Here is a 26,790-nt window from a genome sequence, read left to right as displayed (position 1 = left end):
CCATTTAGATATCTGTTTTGCTTAAAAAAAGTAAGATGTGTATTGCCACTGATAATACGAGATATTATTTTCTCCAAACAGGTCGAATTGTTAATATTGTGGCATTTATAGATATGTTCATGAAATTTAGTTTTAATCAAGGTTAATCCAGTAGACATTTTGAATTTTGATGGATTGTTTTATTTTAGATTTCAGCTCGGCTTTGGAAGTGTGAAAATCAATGGATGGAGATGGATGAGGTATGGCTATTTTAGCTGCTATGTCTACAATGTTGTTACCAGGTGTGTTGGAGTGGCCAGGTACCCACAGTAGACTTATAGATGTATTTTCTGATTTTAATTCTGAAATGAAATGGATGATGTTGTTTATTAAGTCGGGTCGGGTGTTGGATTATTTGTTTTGAATTTGTTTTAATGAGCCAAGAGAGTCTGAAATAATTAGAAAGTTGTTTTCTTTGAGGGTTTTTACTAGATGGAAGGCTGTAAGTATGGCTAATAGTTCAGCAGTATTAGTAACAGTATAATTTTTATAATAATAATCAGGGGTTATTGGTTTGGCCTGGTCTACATGGATACCAAGTCCTGTGTTACTGTTCCTATCTTGTGAGGCGTCAGAGTATACATGTGTATGGGATGACCAGTTGGTATGTATGTGGTGAAGTATTAATGATGTTTTTTTCTGTAGGGGAGATGTTGGGTTGTGTATGTAGTGTGCAGTGTGAAGTGTGTATGAAATATGGGGAGTCCAGGTGGGATGTTGGTCAAATGTGACTCTTAGAAATTTTGCTTCTTTTTGAAATGTGATTTCTTTATTGTTTATTTGAAAGCCCCACTTAGTAGACCATTTTTGAATAGTGTTAAGTGCAGACTGTATTGTGGTTTTAATTAAGTTTAACGAAGATAAGGATGTCCAGAAGGAAATGTCGTCTGCAAATTTTGCTGTGGAGATATTATTGTTTTTAATAGTTTTTGGAAAAATGTCATCAATCATGAAATTAAATAATGTAATATAATAATTTAATATTCTCCCATTAATGGCTATATTTTCTACTTTTTGAATGAAGCCATTATGCCAAACCATATCGAAAGCGTTGCTGAAGTCTATAAATATGGCCAGTGTATATTGTTTTTTGTGCTTGTGCTGTCCTAATGTCTTGTTCCAAATGTAAAACGTGGTCTAAAGTTTGTCTATTGTTTGTGAAGCCACTCTGGGCCCCGTTCCACAAAGCGATCTTAGCGCTACGACTATCGTAAGCCAGTGTTAAAGTATCGTAGTTACGATAACCTTAGCGCTAAGATGGCCTTGTGGAACGGGCCCAGGTCCGGGAAAATAAGATTGTTTACTGAAACATGATGCTTGAGCCTGTTATTTATAATTGATTCCATTATTTTACATAAATGGGAAGTTAGTGAAATTGGGCGATATGAGTCAGGCTCATTTGGGGTTTTCCTGGTTTCAGGACTGGTACTACTTTTGCATGTTTCCATGTTGATGGTGTAGTGCCTGTTGTCTATATTTTGTTGTATAATTGTAAAAGTAAATTTTGATGGGGATTTTATTTAAAATAATGTAGCTAATGTTGTCGAGACCTGTGTCTGAGGCTGTATTCTAGTTTTTAGGGCTGTTTGTAATTCATGTATGTTAAAAAATTTGTTGATAGGTAGGTGGGTGTGGTCTGGTCTTTTTGTGTATGTGGGATCTTTTTTGTGGTGTTTTGGAACTGGGGGGAGGTAGTTGGTGGAGCTGCTGGTTTGGGCGAAATGGGCAGCAACAACATTAGCTTTATCTGAGGATAGGCCTTTAATGTTTGTTATAATTGGGTATTTTTAAGTACCTTTTATGGCTTTAAATTTTGTCCACAATTTCCTAGTATTATTAATGCCAATTTTCAAGGGATTACAAAAAGATTGCCAGTGGCTTTTTTTTGCTGCTGCCTTGATAAGTTCTTTTGTTTTGTTCCTAAGATTTATGGGGGAAAGTAATTTTGAACAGTACCTCTTTGATTTATTAAGGGCTTTTTTCTTAATTTTCTGGCTTTTTTTAATTTTAGAGCTAACCCAGGGCACTGGGTTATGGGTGTAGTTTGTGGAGCTAGTAGGGATGCATTTTAAGGCTATTTCATGTAATTTATTAGTTAGATTTGTGTTAATTAAATGTGTTTATGTTTGTGTCATGTATTTGGTCTATGTCTGTTTGGTTGCATAGTTTTGTAAATAGTTGCCAGCTTTTTATTAAAATTAAATTTTATTTACTGGGAGAGTCCGAGGGGGGTTCAGTTGGGGGTGGGTGGGTGGCTTATATTTAATGACATTTTTATGGGGCAGTGGTTGCTGCCCCTGGTGTCATTATGAACTATATATAATTTTGACTAAAGATTTGATTTTTAGGTAATTAAAATTACAGTTAGTTATTTAGTTAATTTTAAGCTATCAGTTGGCACGGGGGGCCCAGTCGTCTAAGGCGCCGCAATTCGCGGTGCAGAGTTGCGTCTCCTGGGCACGCCAGAAACCTATGATTGTGGGTCGAATCCTGGTTCGCCCCGATTATGTTTCTAGGTTTGTCAGCACCATACCCGTGCTCGGGCTTTCCTCCCACATTAAACTGATACGCCGCGAGAGAACTGGAATACTGTTAAAAGCGGCGTTAAACACAACTCACTCACTCACTATATGGTGGCTGTTCGGGGGAGGAGAAGGACGTTTGGTAAACTTTGGACTTTGTAGCCAGATTGTGTAATTGTTTGCAATGGGTGGGGTGTGTGTGTGTGTGGGGGGGGGGGGGGGGGGGGGGGGGGAATTGAAATGAGCTGAACGATGAGTCGGTCCGTGAGTGGGTAAAAGTTGTCCTCTCGAACATCAGTAATTGTATGAGGGGATGGTTGCTCGTTTTGGGAGGTCTGATTGTTCAATATTTTTGTTGAGTTTTAGGATATGTTGTTGTTTGATGGGCCATGTATTTTGGTTGGATGTGTGGCCTTCGGCTTGGCAATTTATGCAGTAGGGTGCCCAAATGCATTCTTGAATGGCATGATTTCGGGACCCACACTTGGGACATAGGGGAAGGTTTTTGCGGTTGACTGATCTATGGCTGAATGAGAGACAGTGTTGACATTGTGTGGGTGTTTTTTTCTGATGGGCTGGACTTTAAATTAAGCCGAAGGTTATGTGAATTGGGAGTGTTGTTGTTTTGAAGGTGAGGAAAACTGTTTGTGTGACTGTTCTACCTGGTGATGACTGTTTTTTGTTGATTGCTTTAAAGTCTGTAATTTGGGATTGTGTGTGGATTTGGTTTGCTAATTGTATACATTCCTGGATATCTTGTGTGGTGTCTTTGCTGTCTAGATATAACTCCCTGAATTTGTGATTGCCAGCGAGGGGTTTGCCAATTTATGTTTAACCCGTCGATGATAAGGGATTTGGAAGCTATATTTAGTTAGGTTTGATCAGGAAAAGTAATTTTGAAGCCTCGGCCGCAAATGTTGACATATTTAAAGTTAATATTCGATTTTTTGCGTCAGAGCAGTGTTTACTGATGGGTTTAGAGGGAGTGATTGATTCCAGGTCTTGTCCAAAATTGGGGGGTATGATGTTTATGTCTTTGGTGGGGGAGGCCTGGGAAATAATTATTATCGGGAATGGAGAAAAAGGATGTAGATAATAGAGGGGAGGTTCACCAGAATAATAATCAGATAAAATGGTTTAAATATATATATATGTCAGATACTAACCTCAACGGAATTTGATCATCGAGCGGTTGGCTATCTGACGGCAACAATGAACAGAAATCGACATGCTCACCATTAATTATCTTTTGTCGAAGGGCGTCCTTACCCTCTTGGTGCCACGGGACCATATATGGTCCCTCACTTTTAACACCCTCTTGGTGCCACGGGACCATATATGGTCCCTCACTTTCACACCCTCTTGGTGCCACGGGACCATATATGGTCCCTCACTTTTAACACCCTCTTGGTGCCACGGGACCATATATGGTCCCTCACTTTTCACACCCTCTTAGTGCCACTGGCAACATATATTGTCCCCTGCAAACGTCCCTTTTCAACTGTAAATTAAGATGTCAAAGACTGTGTGCGCAAAATCCAAATTACAATCATCGTCACCTTAATCATCTCAGCTTTAACATCGTGTAACTCATGTATTTTATACAGTGCTACGGATTGCGAAATATGGCGATATTAGTAAAGTGGTTACCGTTTTATTGTGCATCCATGTCACATACAGGTAACTATTATTATATCAGACAGACAATTTGAAAAAGAAATATATCAAAGTGGCCAGAAGGATTTACCGTTCCCCTCTGTACAGTAATTAGCGTGAGACTACCGACGTATAGTCCGCAACGAAAGTTATCGACTCTGTCATGGCGATTTAGCACGGCGCTAGAGACGAAACGACAGTGCAGATTGTCTTTTTGTTTATGATGCTGATTTACAGAAAATATTCAAAACTAAGATGTGGAATGATAGCTGTGATCGTTAATATTACGGTCATATAGTGTATATGTATGGACAGGAAGTCCATGATCAGAACGTAAACATTGAATGGACAAACCCGAAGCGATCGCCAGGGCACGTTCGCATCATAACAGTGCCGCGATTTCTTGCCAACCAGTCTACACGCTCGCCCGTTTTGACAAATAACTGCTGCTTTTTTCATATGAAATGACTAATAGTCATGTGTTATTGCTCTAACTACCTGACGGGGGCACGGGTGGCCCAGTCGTATAAGGCGCCGCGATTCGCTGTGCAGAGTTGCGTCCCTTGGGCACGCCAGAAACCTATGATTGTGGGTTCGAATCCCGGTTCGCCCCGATTATGTTTCTAGGTTTGTCAGCACCATACCCGTGCTCGTGGGTTTCACCGAAGTGGTAAACGTCTGAGACCTGCATCACTTCGGGCTTTCCTCCCACATTAAGCTGACACGCCGTGATATGACTGGAATACTGTTAAAAGCGGCGTTAAACCCAACTCACTCACTCACTCACTAACTAGCTGACCATGTGAATGAATTCCCCTGACCGTTGCACATTTTGTGGCAAGGGAGATTTCAAAAGTGTGGCCACGACATCTAACGTTAGTCGACGCTATATTGTAAACAAATTGTGTCAAGGTTTCACATGCCGTAGCTCGGCCCTCGTTTCTGTCGACGGTACACGCGATACAAACATAAAACAACTATTGAATACATCGACATAACTTCTAAAATGATGTTTGTTTGTCTGTTTGCTGTTTAACGCCGCACTCAGCAATATTCCAGCTATATGACGGCGGTCTGTAAATAATCGAGCCTTGACCAGACAATCCAGTGACTGACATCATGAGCACCAATCCACACAATTGGGATACGATGACATGCATCAATCAAGTCAGCGAGCCCGACCACCCGATCCAGTTATCGCCTCTTACGACAAGTATAGTCACCTTATCACGGCAAGCATGGGTTGCTGAAGATCTATTCTATCCCGGATCTTCACGGGTTCTAAAATGATGACAACAATACCCTATTTGCATTTGGGTTAACCGCTTATGGATAAAGTTGTAAAGTTTATGCTGTAAAGTTCGATTTCGATTTGTTTTTCTTTTCATTGAAACTGTGATAATGGCGCTGATTGGTTTGCTGAAATAGTATTTTCCGTGAGTCATGGTACATGCTGTGATTGTACAAAATAATTGATAATCATCATCAAATACACATTATAAATCTCCTCAGAAATGTTATTTATTATAATATAGGACGACTGCTCGTAATTCCAACATTCTGCCATGGGTTTTAGATCCAATTAATATCAATTTACAAATTATTGAAGTACACTGTACTCTCGATTAACGTATGATAATCTATTGCAAGTCTTCAACTCTTATTTGATATGTTATCTGAAAAGCCAACAGTGAGTAAACGCTTTATTTTTATTTCAATGACGCTACAATTTTCAATTTAATTTGTGTAAGCTAAATAGACGTGGATGAGGTCATGTCAAACAGCTGATCTAATGTTGTGGTCGTAGAATGGATACAGTGGTTTCAGTTTCCAAATAATAATATATTCTCAGAACTAGAAAGTAGACTAGTACATCACGAATCGGAAGATTGCCAGGGAATGAGACCGTTTATCACTAGACTAACACTGACGGTGGGGCCGTTTTCTAATTTTGGTATGTTAACGAATGTGCTTTTCGTATCTGTTTAAAGGTTTGATATTCCAAGAAAATAATGTGCATTTAGTTGAGTAAGGGAGTGGAATGTTTTACAGTGGTTGGTTGGTTTGTTGTTTAACGCCGCACTCAGCAATATTCAGCTATATGACGGCGGTCTGTAAATAATCGAGCCTGGACCAGACAATCCAGTGATTAATATCATGAGCATCGATCCACGCAATTGGGATCGATGACATGTATCAACCAAGTCCGCGAGCCTGACCACCCGATCCCGTTGGTCGCCTTTTACGACAAGCATAGTCACCTTTTACGGCAAGCATGGGTTGCTGAAGACCTATTCTACCCCGGAATCTTCACAGGTCTGTTTTACAGTGAGAAAGCTGTCAAAATGGACCCAATATTAAACAACCTTTTTAATTAATAAGCCTCATAAATTAGAATCCCGCATGGTTCAATTTATAATATAAACAGTAAATATAATTAGATCTACACGCAATATATAGGTTAATTCATAATCTATTTCTGAATGACAAAATGATTTCAGTGTAGACTAACTGTGATTTCGTTTTGATGTTTCAAATGTTTTCATTTTGTTTTTTTCTCTGTGCATTATATAAATTATCAAATACTTCGATCAGTGACATACGTATTTAGTAATAATTGCTTTGTTTTGCATCCTTAGTAAGAAATAGAAGTTGCAAAAGAAAAATCTTGTCTAAGAGCAAAATGAATGCGTTCTTGTGGTTCTTTTTTCACAATTTTAAATTGTGTATGGTTCCCTCCAAGCTGTAGCTTAGCTAGGCCAAAAGTAAAAAAGGAAAGACATAATAACTGAAAACCATTAATATCAAAGATTGTGTTATATTTTCGAAGTTCAATACCAAGAATATATGACAAATAATTCCATTACTTTCATTCACCAACGATCATTATCTATTTCAAACTTTCCCTTTTGTAGAATTGGATGAAATGGAAAACTGTACCGGAAATAAACTATCACGAATGACTTTGAATGTGCATGTACATACCTAGGTGTAAAATACACTTCTAAAGTCGTGTTTATTAAAACAATATGAAAGAAAAAGTTGTATTTCAAGGACTGGCCATACAAGTATATTTTGAGCAAAGGTCTAAGTAAGGCAGCCAAGTGCTGAATACAGGCTGAGACGAGGATGTATGTTTTCTAGTGGTCATTGTGAAACAAATTTGTTCAGAGTTTTGAGCACATGAACTGTATATACATTGAACACTACTTCAATCGAAATAATTCATATTTTCGTAATTTTCCCTTTCATTTGATCTAGATATTACAGTAACTTATAATTGTACCGCAAAAATAATAATATTGCCTTCTTTCACCTGCGCAAGTTATCGTTTCCTTGTATTAAATATAGTCTTCTCTATGCTTCTTGAGCTTTAAAATTCAAGTATTAAAATTGTCCAATTTCATCTCGTTTCAAACTTTTTGTAAGGTAGATTTAAACCATTTAACAGCACATCATAACACACGAAGTATAATTAAGCGGTCTGTGTGATTACACAACGAAGCAATATGCTTGTATGACATTCAGCGCACAAGATACGAATGATTGAAAATAGGTTTGTTGAATAGATTTCAACCCATATAAAACGTTTCAAAGATTTGGATTGAATCTACATGTACTTACTCTTGGGTGGTAGTACGTTATAATCTTGTTAATTATTAAGAAATAATAATGATGTCAGATATTGATCATGAGCGATGTCAATTTGAGTATTGTTAGGGCTATTTAGCGATCTTTCACATTTTGTCCTTTGTAAACGTCCGATGTCAATTACTCCGAAGTTTTTTATCACTAATGAAAGAGCACGGACACGGAAACCAACATGGACGTAATTGAGATTTCTTCAAGATATACATTCCAAACTGTCATTCGTATTGTAACATTCTCTTTGACAGTCGGCGTACGAACTAATCACGACCACTTCCGTCAATTTTGTTTTGATGTAAAAAAAACACTGACAATTTCATCGGGATTTTATATCGGTACTGACCAGTTATCGCTGAGGACCAATTATCGCCAGCTCCCCGTCATAGCACACGTAATCTCGTTGCACGTGCTGTTAAGACGATGGCGATAACTGGTACAGTAAGTCGACGGGAAAGTTCTATTTCCACTGTTTTGATTCCCTATCGTCGCGTTATAACAGAAATCAACTTAATCTTATTCCACAGACAGAAATGAGCGCATTTGCACATAGTTTCACAAAAATAAAAGTTATTGGTACAGTCAATTTTGTACATGGAATATGTCAAAAACAACATGAAAATAAATAACTGGTCGGTGACCAGTAAACATTAACCACGGAAAATTCTCAATGAATGTGTACTGCGACACAAATGTCATTTGTCTATCGCCGTCAGGATATGTACTTTCCAATGATATGAATTATTGGACAATTAGATTTCAAGCAAGATCGCTTACTTGACTTTACTTGCCACATTCGGATGCTTCCATATTAGGATTAAAGTAGTAATCAATAAGTGTAGTGTTACCACATTATAGCTATTAGAATTGGAATAATGTTCAAAAAAGATACTTCACTATTTTCTCTTTTAATGATCCTCTCGCGAGAGAGCAGAGCTTTATATAAACACATCGCGTACAAAGTCAAGGACGTTATTCTAAATGACAATGACGAGACCTAAGATCGAATAGCAGGCGTTCAGCATTTAAGATGCGTGTTCAGGTCTGATATTACTAGGTGTATGCTGGGTGAGTTTCACAATACTGCTTCTTTTTGTGTTTATGTCAAAAGTCTAGTTTATAGAGAAATCACTAACATTATACCTGGAAACACTCAAAACAAAAATTGTTCAGGAAGCAGCGCACCCACGTGCGAGGTACAATGACAATGTAAGTTTCTTTTGTTATTTACATATACAATATATTTCGTGAATAAACAAAGGACTCAATCAAATACAATATCAAGCTTTATGTATTTAGATGATGTATTTTTTTAAAAAGCCTATCTAGATCCATGATTTTTATCAAAATTTGAAAGTGACACTTTCGTTCACAAAGGGAGATAATTTAGGAGTCTATGTTGTCTCAGGGAACATGCCACAAGTTAACGTAAACACACATGTACATATAATGTAGTCCTTTTCTACCCTTTTAAATTAAGTAGAGCTTATAAACTTATTTGTCTGATTTGATTTAAAACTGGCTGAGGAGCGAAATATCTACATTGTCTGAAAGCATAATATTGCTTAGGGTCAATTAATAGTATTTGTCCGGTGACCCTATCCTTTAGAATGATATTATTGTTTGAATGGTCTAAAGGATCTATATTTTGTGAATATAAAACGGGTAAATGTACACTTCAATTTTAAAAAGACCAACATCAATTATTATTTTAAAAACGGTATTGGAATATTTGAAAGTAAATTGTGGACAATGTTCAAAATATGTTACTTCTTAACGACATTTTAAACCTAAATGTGCATGGGAACCCATTTTGTACTTGATTTTTCAAATCGCCATTCTCGAAAATATGTGCTTAATTTTTGCTCTCAACATATCAATAAATTGCTATATTTAATGGAATACATCTATGTCGTTAATCACCTGGTTTTAAAGAATGCAATTATTCAGTAGACAATATTTAATCACTTGTCAAATATTTGTCTTTCAGTCATACAGATAACCTAGGTGTTGTTTTGAAAACGAAACCAAACACAATTACTTTTGCTAGAAAAATATAAAATATACTCTTTATTCAAATACACTATACGCATATTTGATCACATGTATTTCCTTGTTAAATCAATAAGACTAGCTGCCCCTGAGTTATCAATAAGGTCACGGTCATTACTATAGAGCCCGTCGACACATTCCGTTTTAATCCATCCCAAATTATCGAAAAGGTATGTTGTTTCACACTTCTTCAGCATTTACTCGGATAGAAAAATACGGTAAGCTATCGACTCCATAGTTATGAGGATCGCTGTCGCGATTAAGAACATTTCTAACGTGATATCTTCGATGCGTTCTTCGTGTTTTTTTCGAAGTGTCAATTTGAATCACACAGTTTAACAAAATGAAATCTTTAAACGTAAAGCAGATTAATGGGGCACCTCAACTGATACTGACACATTAAAAGACCAATTCATTTCAATAACCATAAAATTGAAAACGATAATGTCTGTTTCTGCATCGTCTAAGGGATCTGGATGGATCTCAACTTGAGCTAAAACACTTAAAGTACAACTCTTTATACTAGGAAGTGGCGCGTCTTAAATGGAACTAATACATACAAAGACTAACTTGTCATTGTAGGAAGTGGGATGTCACAACTGAAGCTAAAACATACCAGACGAACTGATCATGATAGGGTTTCACGCATCTGAGCTTGAGCCAAAATATTAAAAGACGCACTCATTAGGATTCATTCATACACATTATTTCATGGTATAATCGGCCATAGCAAGTACTAACAGCGACAGCAACATCCCGGCATCAACATCAACACAACGTCCGACGTCCACCACTAAAGTCTCCATCTAAAGCCTCCGACCCTACCACAATCCAACCCTGCCCCCATTCTTCAAATAAATAAAAGTGACAACACCCTTACCACATTCAATAGAAATCTCTTCTAAAACCAGTTGATTATACGATTCCGACTATGTCATGAGCATGTGTTTATGAATCAATCGAGAATAGTGATGATACCAGGTGTTCGCGGAAAGGTGAGCGTATCCTGCACCACCGGTGACACCCGTCACAAACACATGTAAATGCAAGTTAATTGTTCACCTGAAACAACACGGGAACGAACCCCATGCAGCCAACGTATCAGCCTCCATTGCTGGCGCCAGTTGAGCCTCGACGTTCATTCAGTTTGGATCCCACTCTATGGCGGTTCATACTTTAATGAACTCACACAAAGGGCAAGAACAGGAACCTTCCTCAACACATTACCTATATTATCTGACCTATTATCTACCCCCGCCAACTCTAAAACTCTTAAACTTAGCAAGAGGATCAAAACATTAATATAAAATTGCATCTAATTTCAAAATTTCAAAGTTTATATTCCAAATTGAAAATCTATATCGACATAAATCCCTTCACGTTAAAAGTATTACGAAATGGCACATTTCTTTCTAACTCGACTCATTTAGACAAAATAAGTTCAAGAATTCACAGAGCCATTACAGATCTAAACTCTGCAACTAAACACCACAGTGATCAATGTACAAACTGCAAAACAACCGTTGACCTTGACAACTGATCTTTATATCACGATCAGTAACAAACTTCTGTTCGAGCACTATACGTCAAAATATAAAAACAATCTAGCTTTACCCTTCAGGCCATTTAATGCATCGACAGTATTCTCGGCAATTTCAAATTTCATCATAATATACTGCAAATATTTTGGATTAATCTTATATGCATATGTTGTTGGTAGGGCTGGGACGAGTCCAAATTTACTACCCGGATACCCACCCCCCTATACCCGACCCTACCCGGGTACCCACTTTAGGTCTCAAGAGATACAACATTTCCGATTGGGAATTGTTTTACCACATCACTTGCAAAACGTATTTAGATACATGTATTAAACGATCTGGTCATGCATACACTGAAGCTGACTTAAGTTATATCTTTATTCAACCATATGAAAAGTCAGAAGGAATGGGTGCACAGTCAGAAAGAAATGCAAACATTAGTGACTTGTAGTGTAACCACAGAGTTCTAGGTAATTTTTGCCATTAAACAATGTATACCCACCCGACCCGGGTACCCGAGCTACCCGTCCCAGCCTTAGTTGTTGGCCAATGTGTGGGGGCGTTGGACGAAATTCTCCTTGTGAAAATGTATTTTAAAAAATAATTCGATGTGTGTATAGTGTGCACGCGCGGGTTCGAATCCCGACGTGGGTACAACGTGTGAAGCCCATTTGTGGTGTCCCCTGCCTTGATGTGCTGGAATATTGCTAAAAGCGGCGTAAAAAACCATACTCATTCATTCATTTTCAATAAAATACTGATAAATAATATACCACTTGTCCGTAGGGGTGGAGTTTAGAAATGGTACACTGCATAATTGAGTTGATGAAGCCGTAATGGCGGCAACGACATTGTTTTCTCTTGTTAACATCACTGGTGTTGTATGGAGAAACCATGGTTGGTCTTGTACCCAAATTTGGTAAAATGTGTGAAACCCATCCTTGGTCTTCCCGTCGTAATGCGGTTGAAATATAATTATAATCGTGTAATTGGTTAAATTGAAAACACCAACGATAGGTGTAAGAACATAAACAGAATTTAGAATCAATATGTTTTATGTTCATTCTGTATTCTTACCTTAAATAATATGCTTCATTCATTGACGACATGGGACAATCTCCCCCACCCCCCTCCACACACACAAACGCGTACACGCACACACACACAGTGACAGAGAAACGCTCTTACCGGCCTGGTGCCCTAGTGTTGTTATGTATCGAGTATAATAACATCACATCATCTGCGAATCGTTACAGCTACAGCGATTATTCGTTTACATAATTATATGTTCACCAACAGATTACAATTACAAATTGCTGCACTTACCATGTCGTTTTGTTCTACGTCCTCTCCAGAGTGAAAACATACGGCAGGGCAGGAAATCAAGCTGAAAAATGTTTCTTCGTGAAAAGTCTTCATAATGCAGATGACATACCAAAGTTTTTTTAAACGCAGCGTTCAAAGTAGCGCGTGAATAATATAAACATGAGAAATAGGGGTCTAAACCCATTGTATTCTTGATTAAACTTGTTGAAATTAATTTAACATGCACCGGTGCATTTGATAAAGTAAGCGTCGTCTGCTTCGATCCATAGAGTCTGGATTACGCGCAGTAAAAACTCGTGCAGCGGAAGTGTTTCCCGATTGGCTAAACTCGTAACCATGACATCACGTGACTATTCTGGTGAACACCTGCGTGAAATATACAACAATTCTAACCTGATTTGACATTTGTTTATATAAATAATCTTAACCGACAATGCCTGTGGGGTTTGTCTAGCGAGGTTAAAGCGTTGACTCGTCACACCAATCCACAACATTGGTACACCATGTAGAGCCGATTTTGACGCCCCTCTCCGTAATATGGCTTGGATTTTGTTCCAAATTTTGCAAATGATTATTTAGTAATAAATGGTAATTTTTAGCGGTATTCATTATGATAGAATGGAGATGTAATACAGTGGATGGTCGACCTTGTGTTGCCAAGCGCCTTAACATTTTAATGCATTTTAATCATAATGATGATTATGAAAATAAATTATCAAAGAATTATGAACAATATGTATAAAGTACCACACAAGTAAACAAGTATTAACTGAGGGTCAAAGGAGAGTATACCGAGTTTTTTATGTGATGGAAATTTATTGAAGAACTGTTGTTAAATCATGTCTATTTAACCGTCACTCATGCCTGCAACAGTTTGTGAAAATATATTGGTTATGCCGCAAAGAGCAAATTTATTGATTTTCAAGATAAGATATCAAACATACCCATTAACGAAATGCATATAGTCGGTCCCTTTGAATGTATAAAATGTGAGCCAATTCCAAAGACTTAGAGACCAAATTGCTGCTACATTCCAGTTCACCAGTTCAGTTTCAAGTATCCAATGGGGGTGGGGGTGGTGGGGGTTGGGGTGTGTGTGTGTGTGTGGGGGGGGGGGGGGGGGGGGGGGGGTGGTGGTGGTGGTGCTTGTGATGGTCATTGCTGAGTGCGGCGTTAAACAACAAACCATCCAACCAATTAACCAATTGTGTGGATCGATGCTCATGGTGTCAATCACTGAATTGTGTCCAGATAATTTACAGACCGCCGTCATATAGCTGGAATATTGCTGGGTGCGGCTTTAAACAAACAAACAATCTTCATCACATACTGTGGCATGGATTGCCCAGTAATCGTTGGTTCGAATCCCGGTTCGCATCGATTATGTTTCGGTGTTTCACAGCACCCTGCTCGTGGGTTTCACCAATGTGGTAAATGTGTGAGACCTGTATCACTTTGGGTTTTATCCCCCACTGAGCTGACACGCCGTGATATAACCGTAATACTGTTCAAGCAGCGTTAAAACCAACTCCCTCACTTAACTTACATATACAATGTTGTCAGTTACTCGACCTGAATATTGAATTGAGTACAGCGTTAAACAACAAACAAACAAACAAACAAACAAACAAACAAACAAACCCACATGGGTATATTGTGTGAAGCCCATTTCTACTGTCGGGCGCCTTGATATTGCTGGAATATTGCTAAAAGCGGCGTAAAACCGAACTCACTCAGAAGATATGTCGAAAAGGGGAAACAAGCTGGAGTTACGGAAAGGAGCTAGGATTAATAATCAGTTTTATAATGATATATGCAAATATACTGCGACATGCACAAACTTCTGTAGCTCACCTGTTAAGTCTGGAATATTTTCAACAACAAAAAAAAAATTATAAACAATATTACCACGAAAATGCCAAACCTGTTTCAATACAACAAAACAACATGCATATTCCAGAGAAAGCCATACTGATCTTATAAGCAAAACACTGAGGTCATGATGATGCTTTAAAAAATAAGTAATAAAAAATCTTAATTAAGTAATAGTAAATAATGTCATGTTCTGTATGGTTTACATGGCAACGGTGTTTAGAATCGGATCAGAATTCTGGAATCCAAATTTGTAGAGACACCAGGGTTTTACCGGGGCCAAAATATTGCGCCTGTACGCATGGCAATTATGAATTGACGCAAATCATATCCATTTGACACACAGGGATATGGATGCTGGGATGATTAAATTGAAACTATAAGTTTGATGTGTATATTTCTGTATCAATGTTCGGACATTCCATGTCAGATTTCTTTACTCAGTCATTAAATTCCGTTTCAAACAAGAAAATCCCTTTCCGAAAGAGGGAAAAGGCCTCACATATAATTTGTAAATCATTTTGCTGTTGGTACAGTGGTCACTAAGCTGATACCCGAATATATTCCCGGGACCCCCAAAATTGATTACCGAGTCCCCAGGACTCCCAATTACACAGGCTTCGGTAAATCCCTGCCACATCAATGCTGGGATGAATGATCAAAGTCACTGTCTTCATGCAGTAAACGTTCATCACGTAAGAGTATTGCTTCATATGGATGTCCGTTCCCATGTTTTTCAAGGTGAACAATTAACTTGCCTTTGCGTGTGTTTGTTACGGGTTCTACCGGTGGGGCAGGATTCTATCACCTTTTCACGAGCACCTGGTATCACTACTATTTGATAGTGATTCATGAACACATGATTATGATATAGTCGGAATCGTACATCTGCTTTTAGCGGAGAATTCTTATGAACATTGAAAGGGTTTTGTCGCTTTTATCTATTATAGATATACGTAAAGGCTAAAAGACGTTTACAGATAGATTGCTAGGTGATGTTGGCCTTCCGTTGAGACTTTATTGATTGCTGACTGATTGTTTGTCGTTTAACGCCACCCTCAGCAATATTCAAGCTGTATGGCGGCGGACCAGACAATCCAGTGATCGATGTGATCACGTCGTCGGAGTACGATGACACGCAATAAACCAAGTATTCGAGTCACTAAGTTGACTGTACGACCACCACAGGTAACTGGGGACCTACATGTATTCTAACCCGGAAACCCACGGGGCGTTGAGAGTGGTAGGGTGAAAGGGGTCGAAACAGCTTCAGGTGTATGACGGTTATGGGGTAGCAATGCCACATGCAAAAATGATTGGGTGTTATGGTGTACAGATATGTATATGGATAAATACTGTTGACGTCATTTGTATGTTTGATGCCGGAGTGAAAGTCTTCACAAGAGGTTTTTGCAAAGAGTTCACACACACGCAACATCTGTGCATGGTGATTATTTTTACGCAAGGGTGTATAAATAACAGGGTATGTTTGGTGACTGATTGTTGGTTGATGCAGATCACAAATTCAATATGGCTGGCATGTTTAAATCAGATTGGAATTCTCTTTGAGTTTGTTAGAGACGGGATATTTTTCTCATAATGCTTCAAAACATGAAACTTCCTACTTTGAAAAGCAGGCGTCTTAGGCGCCTCGACCAGTGATCATTCGGGTTAGAATAGGTCTTCAGCAACCCATGCTTGCCGTAAAAGACGACTATGTTTGTCGTAAGAGGCGACTAATGGGATCGGGTGGTCAGGCTCGCCGACTTCAACCATGTCATCGATCCCAAATGCGTGGATCGATGCTCATGGTGTCAATCTCTGGATTTTCTGGTCCAGACTCGATTATTTACAGACCGCCATCATATAGTTGGAATATTGCTGAGTGCGGAGTTAAACAAAAAACAAACAAACAGATATTAGGCGCTGCAATTTGCTGTGCAGAGTGGCGTCCATAGGGCACGCCAGAAACCTATGATCGCCGTCATATAGCTGGAATATTGCTGAGTGCGGCGTTAAACAACAAACAAACAGCCTTGTCAGCTTGCGAAGTGGGATAACCTTTGCGTTCATATGGCCAAGGCGTACTACTTTGTAAAGGCTGAATCCCACTCAACAATAGGATATTTTATAACCGCTTCATTGTAGCCAAGTGCCTATTGGACATGTTCATATTCATATGTTTGGTGAAGTTATTGTTTTTCTGATGTTTAACTCAGACATATTCCAGCTATATGACGGTGGTCTGTTAGTTAACAAGTCTGGACCAGACAATCCAGTGATTGACATCATGAGCATCGATCCATGCAATTGGGACAACATGACATGCATCTACCAAACCAGCGAGCCAGACCACCAGTTGCCTCTTACGACAAACATCGTTGCCTCTTATGGTAAAGTCAAATGCGGCTTTAAGTGACGTTTTAGCACGTATATAGCAATGTGCATCCATATGTCTGTGGCTGGTTGTACTAATCCTGACTATTGCCACAGTTTTAACATGGATATGAAGATTCCGGGGTAGAATAGGTCTTCAGCAACCCATACTTGCTGTAAAAGGCGACTATGCTTGTCGTAAAAGGCGACTAACGGGATCGGGTGGTCAGGCTCGCTGACTTGGTTGATACATGTCATCGATCCCAATTGCGTGGATCGATGTTCATGAGGTCAATCTCTGGATTTTCTGGTCCAGACTCGATTACTTACAGACCGCCGTCATATAGCTGGAATATTGCTGAGTGCGGTGTTAAACAACAAACAAACAAACAAAATTTAACAAGGATATCCTGCTCAGACATAGCTATACCGACTCCTAGCCGACCAGTCCATGTTTTATCCCTTTAACGCTAAAATTAAGTACCATTTTTGAATTGCATTAAGTGTGACCAGGCCTAGGGACCCAAAACAGACCATACACCCACTGGGCTGACGATCTAACCACTAGACCATGAGGCCTTCATAACGACGAACAATAGGCATATATCTGTTTGTTTGTTTTGCTTGTTGTTAACCAGCACTCAGCAATATTCCAGCTATACGACGGCGGTCTGTAAGTAAAGAAGTCTGGACCAGACCATTCAGTGATTGACATTATGAGCATCGATCCACGCAATTGGGATGCGATGACATGCATCAACCAAGTCAGGAGCCTGACCACCCACTAGTCGCCTTTTACAGCAAGCATGGGTTGCTGAAGACCTATTCATCCCCGGATCTTCATTGGTCGGCATGTATCAGGTGGTACCAATGACAGGCAGAGAGTGACAAGGTGCTGGGGATCCGTTTTGCCCTGGAACCTCCAAAGGGAGGCCATGTCGCTTATAGGAAAAACTGAATGAGAATTCATAAGTGTGAGTGAAGAAATAAATGTTGTTTTATGCCAGTCAGCAAACAATTTGCAGCGATATCCTGGTGGCCTATGAATACGTAATTGAGCCAGAGTCAGGAAACATGGGGTTGGCAGTATGAGCATCCACTCAAAAGATTATACACAATCATCCAGGTCACTCATTGCGACCACTCCCTGCGGAGAGCTGCAACATGGCTGATGCGGTGTTAAACAATAATCACTGACACATCCATTGCCACCACTCCCTGTGAGTAGCTGATGTGGTGTTAATGAATTATCACTCACTCATCGCAACCACTCCCTGTGAATAGCTGATATGGTCTTAATGAATTATTACCCACTCACTCATTGCCACCACTTCCTGTGAATAGCTGAAGCGGTGTTAAATAATTATCACTCACTCACTCATTGCCACCACTTCCTGTGAATAGCTGATGTGGTGTTAAACAATTATCACTCACTCACTCATTGCCACCACTTCCTGTGAATAGCTGATGTGGTGTTAAACAATTATCACTCACTCACTCATTGCCACCACTTCCTGTGAATAGCTAATGTGGTGTTAAACAATTATCACTCAATCACTTATTGCCACCACTCCCTGTGAGTAGCTGATGTGGTGTTAAACAATTATCACTCACTCACTCATTGCCACCACTTCCTGTGAATAGCTGATGTGGTGTTAAACAATTATCACTCAATCACTTATTGCCACCACTCCCTGTGAGTAGCTGATGTGGTGTTAAACAATTATCACTCAATCACTTATTGCCACCACTCCCTGTGAGTAGCTGATGTGGTGTTAATGAATTATCACTCACTTACTCATTGCCATCACCTGACCTGATGTTTGTTGACAAACACTGAGTGTTCTGAAGCAATTCTGCCACTGAAGCCCAACGTGGATACAAGAAAAAGTTTGTACGATGTGAAACTTAAAAAAACATTTATTATACACAAATGCAGTCATCTTATACAGTGATTTCAATTTCTAAATCTTGAGAAATATTCTCCACATATGAAATTAAATAATAATATGCTTTCAATCTAATAAGATGTTTGAAACAGAAAGAGTAATATCTTCCTTGCATCAAGTACACACAGTAATACAGTTCACAATGTCAGCTGGGGAGGCAGAGTTTTGAACTTTATCTGTGATATATATTCATAAATAGAGATGACTTAATCAAACTGTCCAGATGAAAGAAAGGAGATTATTGTTCCTTATGTTATGCCAGGTGCACTTCTTTACTCATAATATTTTGTTTGTATGCTCTAACTCCGAAGATTTGACTTTTATTCTATGATTGTCTGCTGCACCCATCAGGGGTGTGACGATACGATACCTATCTCGATACAGCAGTACCGACTTTTTATGCGTAAATTTAGAAGCTTTTTAATTACATATCACATTCACAATTATGTGTTCTAATCACTAATCAGTAGATTATTTTGTAAAATAATAATACTCAGAAAAGGTTGATTCTGTTTATTCAAACAAGTGACACTAACAAGTTTTTGTGTGTCAAATTCAGAAAATGTGATGACATTTCGATTCGAAAAGAAAAATCAATCGATACACGAAAAAATGGATACCGATTTCAATAAAGTTTCGTATCGATATAAATTTACATGTATTTCGTATCGTATCGTAAGAATTATCTACCGATGCATTGGTACAATTGGTGAATCGTGACATCCCTTACACCCATCTTATTGGAAATACAGACTGACTGAAAACATGTTAAATTAAAGGACTCCCGATTCAAGTCAGTTCAAGCAGACCAGTGAACAGACAGAAATACCAGCAGCCATCCTTAATGTATTTCTGTGTGAACAGAGAAATCATGAATAGGAGATAACTTACTTGGCAAGACATTAAAATAATACATGAATTATGCCTTTCCTCTGGTCAACTGACATCTTGGAAAATCATTATGAAGAGTTAAACATTATTACAAATATTTCAGTGAAACAAAAGATTGTAGTTAAATTCACCTAGGCCTTGTAAACATGTAATATAATGTAAGGTCAATGCTAAAAACATGAAAAGAAGAAATGATATCATCAGATCTTTCAGGCAACCCTTGGTCATGATATGGGGCCACAGTTGCATCCCTTGGGCACACCAGAAACCTATGATCGTGGGTTTGAATTCCCAGTTTCATCCAGATGATGTTTCTAGGTTGTCAGCACCATACCTGTGCTCGTGGGTTTCACCGAAGTGGTAAACGTCTGAGACCTTCATTACTTCGGGCCCCCCCCCCCACAAATTAAGCTGACACACCGTGGTACAACCGAATACTGTTCAAAGCGACCTTAAACCAACTCACTCCATCACTTGGTCATGATATACATGAATGCATTTGCTTGGCTTAATCATATTTCAGATAAAGAGAATCTCACCCTCGTGTCTTTTGTTATCAAATATGTCAACACTCGTTGATAAAAGTGGAAAAACTTTGAGGCTTTCCATTTTTATCAACGAGTGTTGATATATTTGATATCAAAAGGCACGAGGGTGAGATTATACTTGTCATCCAACGAGTGTTGATATATCTGATATCAAAAGACACTTGGGTGAGATTTTATTTATTTATCATCCAACATCATTCTTCCAACTTTTTCAGTTTGCAGACAGTAATAAGCAGTGTCTTAAGTGTAAAAAGTACTCCCAAAAGCTTCAGTAACTGAGCCATTAGTGATGTCATTTGATTGTGACGTCATGGTAACCAATGGCGTCACAATGGTCTGCAAAGCATTGTGATACAATTTCATTGTTCTCGGCCAAGCAATATCTCCTGTGGGAGCCAGTTTTGAATGATAAACTAGTATATTGAGGTGTGTCAGCTTGATGTGGGAGGTGAATGTTATTTCAGGTGTCCGCTTGGTATAGGAGGAAAGCCTGAATTGTCGTAGCTCCTAGACCTTTACCACAGGAATGGTGCAGACAAACCGAGGCAAAGCTGGGACTTGAACCCACAACATGTCTGGCATGCCTAAGGGAAGCAACTCTTCATCCAGGTCCCCATCACATACAGGGGAGGTAATACTGTCAAATACTCGCATACTGAACACTGTTCCAAGTTGAATGTACTTGAGGAAAACCCTGTTTCAAGATACAGGGTGTCATCAACCCCTGAACAAAACACATGTACAAGGCTCTGTAGCTCACCTATGTATGTGGAGATTGAGTGATTGAGTGAGCGAACATGGTTTTACGCCTCTTTTAGCAATATTCCAGCAATATCATGGCGGGGGACACCAGAAATGGGCTTCACACGTTGTACCCATGTCGGGAATCGAACCGGGGTCTTCGGCATGACAAGCGAACGCTTTAACCACAAGGCTACCCGACCGCCCATGTGGAGATAGAAGAACGATGATCAGGTTACACACACCTTGTCATCAAAGAGATGTCTGACCCCCAATCAATTAAGCTGTCTCTTTCGACAAGCACAGGACCTGTGTGCCACAATGTTAAACTGACCAGCGTTCGGCCGTATTGTGTGACAGTCAAACAGCGGTCATGTTGACATTGCTACCACACAAGTTGCTAGAGACCGGTGTGCCGCAATGTTAAACTGACCAGCGTTCAGCTGTATTGGGTGACAGTCAAACAGCGGTCATGTCAACATTGCTACCACACAAGTTGCTAAGGACCTGTGTGCCACAATGTTAAACTGACCAGCGTTCGGCCGTATTGGGTGACAGTCAAACAGCGGTCATGTCAACATTGCTACCACACAAGTTGCTAGGGACCTGTGTGCCACAATGTTAAACTGACCAGCGTTCGGCCGTATTGGGTGACAGTCAAACAGCGGTCATGTTGACATTGCTACCACACAAGTTGCTAGGGACCTGTGTGCCACAATGTTAAACTGACCAGCGTTCAGCTGTATTGGGTGACAGTCAATCAACGGTCATGTTGACATTGCTACCACACAGGCCTTCTTGTGGATCCGGAGCCCTGTTCGATATTTGTACTGCTTTCCACACACACAAGCGTGGATTATTTTGTCATGTTCGGCTTTTCGGTGGTTGAGCCGAGCTGTAGTGTCGGCAAATGTCCGCCCACAGATGTGGCAAGGGTAGTGCTTCCTGTACAGTGGACTGCTGGAACCCAGATCGGGGTAGCGGGCTGTGTCTGGCTGGGTGTACATGAAGCCAATGCTAGCAGGCCACGTGGGAAGGTCTTCATCAAGCATGGTCTTGGGGTGGTGAGTGCCATACGTCGTTCCTGAAACAACAGAGTGAAGAAATTGAAGAAAAATGTAGTCCGTCATGCAGACCCTGAAACAAATATATATCCAATACACCCCATGCAAGTCTACATTTGGCAAGTACTACAGTTCAGAAGAAAGTATCTGGGCTCCATTATATAATATTTCTTAACTATAATTTAACAACTTTTTTTTGGTGTAAAATATGTTCATTTCAGTGACTAGATGTTAGTCCATTGAAAATGGACCGACATTCAGATTGTTTTGTTTGTTGTTGAGCATCACATTCATCATTAATGAAGCAATATGATCGGTCCTGTAAATAATCGATGATATAATGTTTCCTTATCATGTCGTGTATAATGGTTCTGTATCATATCATATATCATGCTAACTATTATCATAATTCATATAATTTCCGATCCATGTGTTCAACGTCATCGGAAACATGATATGTAAAAGCTATGAGGGAAAACATGTGGTGGTAGTTTGTCATATCACATTGCAACGTTTACAACAGAAATGGGTATCGTATTGCATTGTAGTGTTACATCCCTAAAAGAAAAGGCATAACATTGCCTTGACTGGTAGAACCATAACAATATGATACATACCATGGCTAAATAGACTATTCTGTATCTTATAAAATATTTCATTCATGTTCTGGTTTGTTTGTTGCTTCATACTGCACTCAGCAATATTCACGCGAATTGATGGCGGCTTGTATGTTTGTTTGTTGTTTAACGCCGCACTCAGCAATATTCCAGTTGAAGGCGGTCTGTAAAATAATCGAGTCTGGACCAGACAATCCAGTGATTGACATCATGAGCATCGATCCACGCAATTGGGATACGATGACATGCATCAACCAAGTCTGACCACCTGATCCCGATAGTCTCCTTTTACAACAAGCATAGTCGCCTTTTACGGCAAGCATGGGTTGCTAAAGATCTGTTCTACCCCAGATCTTCAATTAGGAAAACATTCAAGACTGACCTTATATACCCATGGATTGTACATAATAAGGACAGGAAGTTCACCAAAGGGTTGTCACTTTATTGTCTTTGCATTGCATCATCCTTTGTTTTTGAGTGAGTGAGTGAGTATGGTTTTATGCCACTTTCAGCAATATTCCAGCAATATCAGCCCGACAGTGGAGGTGAGGTGAAATGTGCTAGCCGATTTATAGTGCTAGCACACTGAGATACCATGCCGCAGTTTAACATGAATACCCCACTCAGACACAGTATACTGACTCCGAGCCGACCAGTCCTTGTTTTAGCCCCTTAAGTGCCAGACAGGGTAACAACAAGTACCATCTTTTAACGTCTTTTGGTATGACGCGCCCGACACTGGAAATGGGCTTCACATACCAGTCTATACCACTGCCCCATGTGTTCTTGAGAACTTGTGCATTAGCAAATCAGCTACGGCACGTATAGTAAATCTGTAATTGCAATTGTTTCTTGGTATGAATACAATTGTTAAATTATACAAGCCTCTCTGGATTTCTGTCAATATCCACTATTTCTTTCCTAGGTAATGATCCAGGGGTTATCTTCAAATTCAGTTTCTTGGTTAGTTCAAAAAGACGGTATTGATACAGATCATTTCAGGAAATATTTTGATTATCTGGACAAAAGAAACTCCTCAAATTGGTACTGACTGACATTTTGGTCCTAAAACATGTGACGATTCAGTCACATCAAGGGACTGTGTTGTCTTAGAATAAACAGGGACATTTGACATCAAGAAGTAGTTTTGGAAAAGAAATCAGCTTTTCATATGCTTGGTCATACTGTGAAGTCAACGCAATTCATAAACAAAGTCAACAGAGCTACAGATAAGCAGCGTATTTGCGTCAAATACCCCCCCAAAATATTCAAAACCCAATTACTTTCAATTAACTTGCGTACAGAAACGCAAACGCATTTAGTGAAAAACTCAATTGTATAAAAACAGCATGCGTACCTACCCAATAAAGCATGCGTCCCTTTCCAGCATGCGTACAACAGAGCTAATTCCCGAAACACAATTACGAGCTAATTTACTTTCTGAGTCAAGCCTATATATTTAGAACAGTTATATACATCTAAAACATTATTTCAGTTTTTTAAAATCTTTAAATGTTCACTAATTTTTGGAAAAACCCAATAGAGTGATGAATAGATGAGTGAAAAAATATTAGTTACTCAATGAAAAATGCAATAACCCAATTAAAATAGAAACCCTGGAGTAAAAACTCAATTGCTCAAAAAGTTATCTGGAGCTCTGATAGACTATGGCGAAACAACACAACACTCTCTGGTCATAAAACTCAAGATTAAATGTAAATATCTAGTCTGGACCAGACAGTCCAGAGACTGATATCATAAACATCGATTTATGAAATTGGGATAAGATGACATGCATCAACCAAGTCAGCGAGCCTGACCGCCCCATTGACCATGGTTACTATGTCACACCAGTTGGTGCATTCATTTCATTGTTTGCAAAACAGCTGATAGCAATGGGTCATGATAACAATGTATAGTCACAAATAATTAAAGATGACATCATCCATTGTTTATGACATCACAGTCCGTGTCATGTGACCGTGTTCCAACAATTGATTGGCTGAGCTGATGTCTTGTGATTGGGAAACCAATGTTGTCTACATTTTCCCAGAAAGAAAGACTTTGGGTGCTCTATGTAATAGATAACCTACTCACACACTCAGAATGAAGGATTATATGTCCCTCATGGCTTGTTACCCTTGTCCCCAAGGCTCGAGACTTTAAACAATAATTCTTACAACGATAATCTGTAATTCCTCATATCACATACGATACTCTCTAATTTGTTTGTTTGTTTGTTGTTTAACGCCGCACTCAGCAATATTCCAGCTACATGACTGCGGTCTGTAAATAATCAAGTCTGGACCAGACAATCCAGTGATTGACAACACGATCCACGAAATTGGGACTGAAGACATGCATGAACCAAGTCAGCAAGCCTGACCACCTGATCCCGTTAATCGCCTCTAACCACAAGCATAGTCGCCTTTTACGGCAAGGATGGGTTGCTGAAGACCTATTCTACCCCGGATCTTCACAGGCCACTCTCTAATTAACAAACCTGTCTGTGGGCTGATGATGAAGAACAACATCTTCTAAGATTGGATTTCAAATGACTTCAACTGATATCATCAATCAATTGTCCATTTTGCTTCACAAACCACAAATATTCCAAGACACCCAAGATGATTCATCATTAAAACCCTGCGCACATCAACATGATCTAGCATACATGACTGTATTTGTAAATTCCTCCAAATTCTCTGATAAACACCATACAAGGCCTGAGTGCCTGGTTAGACTGTCCTGATTCCTATACCCTTCTCTCGATAGTCTTCCCATAAATGTTAAATATTAGGTCCTAAGACTATATAACCACAGCACCTGAACTGATTATTGTAAAAGCATTAAAATATTCTGATGCCTTGACAACACCAGGCATGCAAGCACTGTGATGCCTTGACAGTGTTCCACAAAAAGCCAAAAGGAGTCCACAGTGCTATGAAAGTCAGTTTGGGAAATGTCGTTCTGGAGCCATGCTGACCAAGATAACCTCTGTCCAAAATACCAGAAGAACATTAACTTTTACACAAACCCATTATCAGCTGTAATGCCTCAGTTTCTGAACGACTGGAAAGTGATGCAAGTCTTCTGATGTCTGGGAAGGTCTCCAGGGTACTTGTAGATCTTCCCACAAACACAAGAATGTGTCACGTGCTCGTGCTCAGCCTTCCTGTGTCTCCTCAGCCTCCAGGCATCAGGAAATGTCTTCCCACAGTTGGTGCAACGATAGGCACCATGCTGCAGCATGTTGTCAGCAATGTCACAGACAAGCCTAACAAAAGGAAGTTCGGAGCCCGATGGTCTGCCGCTGGCAGCCGGGTCTGCTGGTTTGGATGGAAAAGACCCTCTGGATATTGGGTATGTGTTTCTCTCAATGTCATGTGTGGGGTTGCTGAAAGTCCCATAAGCATCTTCACCTCTGTCACCTGCAATTGACAAGAGACTCACTGTAAATATATTTTTTCTTCAAGAACGGCAACATTTTCTCCTATTTACACGAAAAACAAATTCAAATGTAAATTGATATTCACATGAAATAAGAGTTGGAAGGAGAAAAGACCTTCTTCTCAGGCAAATCCCTTACAAATAAAACACGACTTCACAAAACACTTTTTGAGTGTGAAAAGTTTGGGGCTTGGAGCAAATGAACACTAAATGTAACAATCTCAACCGTCTGTTTTTTTGTTGTCCTTGTGGTTTTTTAGGTGATTGACTTGCCTTTGCATGTGTTTGTGACTGTGCCACCGGTGGAGCAGGATACGCTCATCTTTTCGCGAACACCTGGTATCATCACTATTTGATAGTGATTCATAAACACATGCTCATCTTTTCGAACACCTGGTATCATCACTATTTGATAGTGATTCATAAACACATGCTCATCTTTACGCGAACACCTGGCCTCATCACTTTTTGATAGTGATTCATAAACACATGCTAATGACA

Source organism: Haliotis rufescens, unplaced genomic scaffold, assembly GCF_023055435.1.
Source record: "Haliotis rufescens isolate VD_foot unplaced genomic scaffold, xgHalRufe1.0.p SCAF_9, whole genome shotgun sequence".
NCBI lineage: Eukaryota > Metazoa > Mollusca > Gastropoda > Lepetellida > Haliotidae > Haliotis > Haliotis rufescens.
This window is presented reverse-complemented; position numbering follows the sequence as displayed.